General features: G+C 33.8%; 1 long non-coding RNA gene across 5 annotated transcripts; it reads right to left on the bottom strand.

Moving 5' to 3' along the window:
• Positions 1-3,263: 3,263 nt before the first annotated feature.
• Positions 3,264-6,965, bottom strand: LOC116017395. 5 transcript variants are annotated; one of them, XR_004097892.1, is made up of 5 exons: positions 6,878-6,949; positions 5,592-5,709; positions 5,362-5,464; positions 3,772-5,271; positions 3,264-3,554 (listed from the first exon to the last, which is right to left on the bottom strand). It is a non-coding gene; the product is annotated as an uncharacterized LOC116017395 (long non-coding RNA). The 5 variants fall into 5 exon arrangements; XR_004097896.1 differs by lacking the exon at positions 6,878-6,949 and having other exon boundaries at positions 3,772-3,996; positions 4,495-5,271; XR_004097894.1 differs by lacking the exon at positions 6,878-6,949 and having other exon boundaries at positions 3,772-4,918; positions 5,019-5,271.
• Positions 6,966-7,521: the final 556 nt, after the last annotated feature.

The raw sequence follows: 7,521 nt of genomic DNA, 5'->3' as shown, positions 1-7,521 counted from the left end.
ATATGAAATTTTGAACTTAAGGATGATGTGTGGACGAACTTATATAGTTATATATAGGCAGGAGATTAGGAGAAGATAATTTAAGGAATAAATAAAGACTGCTAGCTGTAATTAAAGATTAATAATTTCCCAATAATTATGATGGGTTTTAAGGATAATATTATATGCTTGCATGGCCACCTAATGTTTGAACATGCTTAACGTTTGTCCATCAAACATGCTGACTTTTCGTAGCGTATAATCATAAGCTCATAAAATTCAATTTTTCTTAAATTTCAAACTTCAATTTTGGGTTGCTCGGCTCGGATAGTTCATTCTATATTAAGTTAGACAAAATAAATATTGGTGAATGGTCTTTAATTTTTTTGTCAGATCAGAGATGTTTTGACTCTTGAGCGAGTCTTAACGGTAAGTGGCACCCTTTAAGTTTGTACCATATTCAGACTAATCCTGGTTTCCACCATGAATATAATATTTTTTTTCCTAAATTATTAGTGCCACCTAATGCTTAATTTAGACGATATAAAAATTAGGATCATGGTAGAGAGTTGGTATGGCAATTGATCTTTTTGGTTTTATATATTAATTGTTAGTTACAATATTCTTCCTCTTAATTAGAAAATGATTGTCACGTCTTGTCTTCAAATCAAAACAACTTGGTTTAGTTGAATTGTTGAGAATCCTTGCCTAATCACAGGAGAGAAACATGCAATGGCAGCAATGTCCCGGGAAGGGTAATTAAATGGGAGGAATATGAATTTTATACTTAAAAGTTGTTGTGTATAATTTTTTGTTAACATCTTAATCGAGTTAATCACATATAATTTTTCAAAAAAAAAAAAAGAAGAATTTATCAGTGTTGACATTCAGGTAGTAATTGCATGTTTTTCTCGTGATCAGAGAGAGAAAGAGAGAGGGATACAATATCGTGAAAGAGGTGACCAAGTTAGTGGTCATGATTCTTATACATGAAAGTCACGACTTTGATTTTAATGAACATCATTTTGGATAAGGTCTTCACACAAGATTTTCTTAATGTAGTTTATCTCTCATATGCAATTGGTGTGTTATTAGTACTTATTACACCTAGTACACATATTTGAGTAGTAGTTGTAAATTTATCTCGTCATATAAATTAAATATATATTAAGAAAAAAAGAAAGAAGAAGAATAAGAACATAGAAACATGCAATAATGTAGTCACACGTATATATAGTCAATGGACAGATGAGATTCTTTTCAGTTTTCCTACATTATTTGACAATTGGCAATCAGAATAATGGTCAACTGTTGTTAACGAGTAGAATAATCCATGTTCACGTTAAACCAAATATTTAAAGAAAAAAAAAAACACACACACACACACACAAACAATTGATAAAAGTAGGTAAATAGTATCAAAATTATATATATCAAATAGTTGAGATGAAATTTGAAAGTGTAAATCAATGGTAAATTACCTTTTTTTTTCTTAGTCTTATACCTATAGTAATGTCCACATATATTTATTCACAACAGGTATAATTTGTTATCATTATTATTGTTAAGGACATATTGATCTTTATATTCATAATTCATTACCATTCTAAATCTAAGCAAACAGTTAAATTTATATTCCCAAGAAATTCTTTTTCCACCAACTAAATAATGAAATATATTTTTCTGATAATTTCTTTTCAATAAAATTTTAATTTCTTTCCTTTTCAAATATTTCCCTTGAATCAAATGGGCTATAAATCTTGATTCGTGATCCATTGACCATTATTACTACATCCCCTTGGATGTATCGAAAGAAAAATTTTCAATAGTAATGCTGGGCCAAGTGAGGCATTGGACTTGACGTGTAGATCGATTGGTTCAAGAAAGCTTGATAGGCTTGGAGTGACAACATCTGCAAATTTTTCTGTGAATCATGGTATACAAAGTTAAGTTGTGTAGATCATAAATATAATGTACATTTTTAATATATTAAAAGTACATTATTTAAACTAAAGATCTTGTGGTCTAGTAGTACCCGGTTGCATTCTTACATGTGAGAGGGTAGGTTCGAGCCTTAGTAAATGTGTTATTGGTTCTTTGTGCTACATTTTCAAATAATTACTTTACGTATATAAATAACGTACTTTTAATATATTAAAAAATACTTTTATTTATGATACACACCTATGGTCCAAGGAATAATGATTGCGGGGGAATAATGATTGCACAAAATCGGGATACTTCACATAGGAATAAGCCGAGTAGTAGCTATAAAATATATATATTACATAAGGTTACAACATACATCATATTCTCGATCTATCTATATATTTTAGAGTTTAATCTTTATGATCTGAAAGTAGTTCTAGAATAACGATCAACATCTAGTTGTATGAAGTGGAATGAATGATGAGGTTGTTGTGCAATGTATATAGCCCAATACGTGTCAATGGCTGCCTTTAGATGTTAAGATGGAAAGGTTTGATCTCATGGTTAGTTGATTGGAGACTTCTTCGCATGTGCTGCCTCATCCAATGCCTTTAATTTATTTACAGTATTAAAGTTCATAAAGCAGTTTCTTGGAAGTATGTGTGTATACTATGTGCGATTATGCGAAGCCGAGGAGGGGTGGGTTTCGCGTGATAGCAGTGTAATGTACTGAGGTAAATTTCGTGTGCTAGTCGTGTAAGGTGTAATAATATAATAATGCAATGATTCAAATGGATCGGACCAAATGTCAACATAAATAAATACTATGTAATATTTTAAAATTAAGAAAACGTGATGAGTTAATATGTCATACTTTCATTTTTACTTAGGGTGTCTGAAATTTCAAAAAAAAATGTCCAATATTTAGTAAAGAATGAAAAACTAAAATCAAGAGAAAATATTTTTTGGTCAGAGGAGAATTGTCTTTTTTTTTTCTTTTTCTTTTTCTTTTTTTGAAAAATAACGTGGCACAAAGTGGCTCCCTAAATGCGAGGTAATGAGTTCAAGCCCCAGTGAGAGCGATATTGACTTTTTATATTTCAGTAGATTGAGAAAGTAATTATGAACATATACTACGTTCTAACAGAGTTAGTAATACTAAAAAATATATAATTACAAATAATTAGAAAAATGCTAGAATCCCAAATAATTTGATGCAAATATTATCTCAAAAGAGGGGTTTCATCTATGAATTAACCAATGCTACCCCAAATTAATGAGACCAAGATACCCACATTTAGGACATGTGGCATTACTAGCGCTAAAACACTAATAATGTTGGGTTCTTGGGGCAATTTAACAAATTGCAAGTAGACATTTAAATAAATAAGTATCGCATATGGATAAACTTTGAAGTGTTACGTAGAGTGAGTTTATGCTTAGTTTCATGTACAGAGACCGGATACCTCTGATATAAAGTCCAGTTGAATTTGCATGTTGGCTCTGACCCAGATTTGCATTCAGATTCCAGTTCGTGCGGCGGCTTGCGGGTCCCACCGTTGCCCTCAGCCGTGATTTCCCGTTTCCCATCCTTCAAGTAGCAATATCATATTAGCATTTTCATTTATGGAAGCATGCAGCTCCCCCTACAAACACAGTATCAAGTCAATGTATTCAATGAAACTGTACAACACCATCCAAGAACTTTTAACACATTCATTCAATCACAAAGATAATTGGAAATCCAATCCATATTATCTGCTGTGCTGCTTATAAATATGGAATGAATCTGAAAAGACAACTGCGGGCATCTAGTGTGTGTAAACTACTGCAAAGTTAAGGAGTAAATTGTCGAGAACTAACGTAAGTGATGGAGAGCTCTGCTTTAGCAAGTGCTTCTTCATTTACGAGTGCAACAACACTTACTGGAAGGGGGTTAAGTCATCTCCCGAAAAGTTACATTCTCCCGCCATCAGAGCGCCCCAACTGCACCCTAAGCACCAACTCCTCTAACTTGCCAATCATTGATCTTTCCTCCTTGCAGCATCCTCTGCTTCGCTCTCGGGTGGTCCAGGAAGTACGTCTGGCCTGCAAGGAACTAGGTTTCTTCCAGGTACATACAATATCATCACATGTCCATGTTACACTGAAGTGTAACTGTAAGTGTGTAACACGGATGAGAGTAAGACAACTATTGCTTCTCCTAGAAATTAAGAAAAAAGTCTAAGCATTTTATCTATCATTCATGTCAATGCATGCAATTTTAGATGATTATTTGAGCAGTAGTATGTTCTAATTTCTCATAAGTGCCATGATGGAATAATACAAGCACCAAGAAAGGCAGGAATTTGAGCTCATTGTGTAAAAGTCACATACGTTATGCATGCATGTAGTCTTGTAGATGTGAGAATTGAATTAGTTTCATCCAGAGTGTTAGTATAGGCAACTGACTAACTAGATCTGCACATAATAAATTATGACATGCATGCGCATTGCATGAAGCTATCATAATTCATGACCAATGAAAAGCACTGCACATAAATAGACTGTATGCATGGCCGCAGGTCATTAACCATGAAATCCCACCTTCGGTCGTGAATGGTGCCTTAGATGCTGCAAATGCATTCTTTAATTTGCCAAGTGAAGAGAAAATGCAGTTCATGTCTGATAATGTTCACAAACCTGTGAGATATGGCACCAGCCTAAATCATGTCAAAGATAAAGTTCACTTTTGGAGAGACTTCCTCAAACACTACTGCAATCCAATCTCAGCTTGGATTGATTTGTGGCCTTCAAACCCTCCATGTTACAAGTGCGTAATTATTCTTTCCATCATTTTCTTTAATGTAACGTAACTATCCTTAGACCTTAGCTTCATTAGGAAATTAGATATATGAGCTGAGGAAAACATACATTTTCAGTACAGCATATATTTCCTCAAACATATAATAATTATCCTCAAGCTAAGGAAGGGTCATTAATATAATGTAAATAATTTTCTTGAACTGTGCTGCAGGGAGCAAATAGGGAATTACGCAAAGGCAGTGCATGAATTGCAAAAGAAGCTAATGGAGCTAATATTTGAAAGTTTAGGGTTACACCCCACTTACTTAAAAGAAGACATTGAAGAGGGATCCCAAGTGATGGCTGTTAACTACTATCCAGCATGTCCTGAACCGGAACTTGCATTAGGCCTGCCACCGCACACAGATTACAGCTTGCTATCAATCCTAGTTCAGAACCAACAGGGGCTGCAAATCCTGGACCAGGATAAAAATTGGCATTCTGTCCCAGTCATAGAAGGGGGCTTAATTGTTCAACTGGGAGATCAAATGGAAGTACTGAGCAATGGTCAATACAAGCCTGTCATCCACAGAGCAACAGTTAACTCAGAGACGTGTCGAATTTCAATTGCTAGCCTGCACAGTCTAGCTCTGGAAAAAAAGGTAGGACCTGCACCAAAGCTTGTGGATAAGCAGAACCCATTATCCTATAAACAAGGCAGCTTCGCTGATTTTCTCAACTTCATTTCTGGCAATGACATCACAGCGGCAAGCTTCATAGACACATTAAAAATAAATAAATAAATGAAGCAGTATGTAACTCTGAAATAATATATATAATAAAGGAAGATGATCTTTATTAATATGTTTGGGGGTAATAAAGACTTTATTTGAACTTACACTTGAGCATCCAATTTTGTCTCCTATGTGTCACCAATATTGGTTAGACGTACAGCTAGCATCCTTTTGAATCACATAATTAATTTTGTGAATCCTTGACAGGTACCCACACATGCAACTTGCCAGACAGTACAGTTAGTTGAACTTATACAAGTATGCAACTTGCCATAGTGAATCGTTAAATTGTTGCTTTATTACATCAACCCCAATTATTAACATGCCCAAAATGCACACCAATCACTACTATGCCACTAGAAAAGATTTTTTTTTTAACAAACAAACAAAAACGATAGAGGGAATGGGTGAATACTTAATCCAAATCCTTGGAGGCTGCAGATCATATTTGCTCTCTGAGAGTGTCACTCCATTTCATAGTAGTTTTCTCAGTTCGAGTTACACAGTTATAAGAGACTAGGGTTATGATTGATACAATAAGTGACTACATCATGAATTTGCTATATCTGGTATCTACTGCAGCTAATTGAGCTAAAGAAGGCGAGGATTTCTTGTCTTGGAAGCATATGCTCTGCTAAGTGTTCAGAGAGAAGAAGGGACCATACATTTTGAAGGCAACAGCGATAAATTAAAGCAGTTGCATTCAAGAATTGCTAGCACATGGAAAATTAATTTCCATGATCACAAATTGCAACAACTGCAGAGCCATTGAGACCACCATTTACCAACTTAGCCAGAACTATTTTAATTTAATTTATTTTTTTAATTAAAAAAAAAAAAAAAAAAAAAAAAAAAAAAAAAGAAGGAAAAGGGGCAAATATTGCATACAGAGCAATGTTATCATTGATTTTGCTTAAAATCATCAGTAATAGCTGATTGCAATTAGTTTTGATTCTTGTTATCAATATATAACTTATTCAAACAATTACTGGAACTTCACAATCGCTTAATATATCCTGATCATAAGCTGAAATTGAACTACTGCTTGGTGTGTGCGTCTGTGTCTGTGTATGTATATACTCAATGCTCCTATCTAACTATAATTTTCAACAATTTCTATCAATACCGTATTTAATTACGAGAAAATGCAAGCGCCAGATGCTGAGCTTCAATTAAACAATTTTTTTTGTCGATCAATCACGACGATCACGAGATCAGCTATCGAAGAATCAGCACAGCAACTAAAATACACTGAAATTGATTTATTTATTTTTTTGTTGTTGTTTATTTATGGATATACGGATATACCTAGCAAAAGGGGGGGGGGAGAATAGAAGGCTGAAACAGAATTGCAATCCTTAATGGCGTAATTGCAGAAGAAATGAACTTACGAATAAAACCTGTTCTATGACGCATCTTCCTCGAACTCAGTTTCCCTCCTCCCTCCCTCCATTGACGTTGCTTTCTTTTGATCTTTTCTGTTTTTTTTTTTTTTTTTTTTCAGTTGTTCCGTACTTCCGTACAGCGTTTATTTTTAATTGCTACGGAGTACTAATACTAATTAATTAATAAAAAAAATATACATGTAACAATAGCGGTGGCTAAATCACGTTATCGCCTAAAAAAAAAATAAAAAAAATCACGTTATCGCCTTATCGGCTAGTTGTCCACCTATTATGGATCTAATTTAAAAAATTGTACACCTTTCCTCGTGAATTTCGATTAAAAAAATTATATATCTATAATTAAAATATTATGCATATTTAATTAATAATTTATGTGTCTTTAAAATATATACTGTGTTAATTATAGACACATAACATGTTAACTACATGCACATAATATGTTAACTACAGATACATAATTTGAATGTTATTTTTGACCGAAATTCACAATGCAATGTGAAACCTGGTCCATTGTATAATTTGTCAAAATTTCGAACTTGGGCAAGCTCATGCATATACTCGAGTTTGGGCTTAAGCTTGTTAGGACACATTCGATCGATGAGATATTAGTAAGTGACATTCAAGCATGA

Source organism: Ipomoea triloba, chromosome 4 (genome assembly GCF_003576645.1).
Source record: "Ipomoea triloba cultivar NCNSP0323 chromosome 4, ASM357664v1".
NCBI classification, from domain to species: Eukaryota; Viridiplantae; Streptophyta; class Magnoliopsida; order Solanales; family Convolvulaceae; genus Ipomoea; species Ipomoea triloba.
Note: the sequence above shows the minus strand (reverse complement) of the source record. Positions and strands in the feature narration are given on the sequence as shown.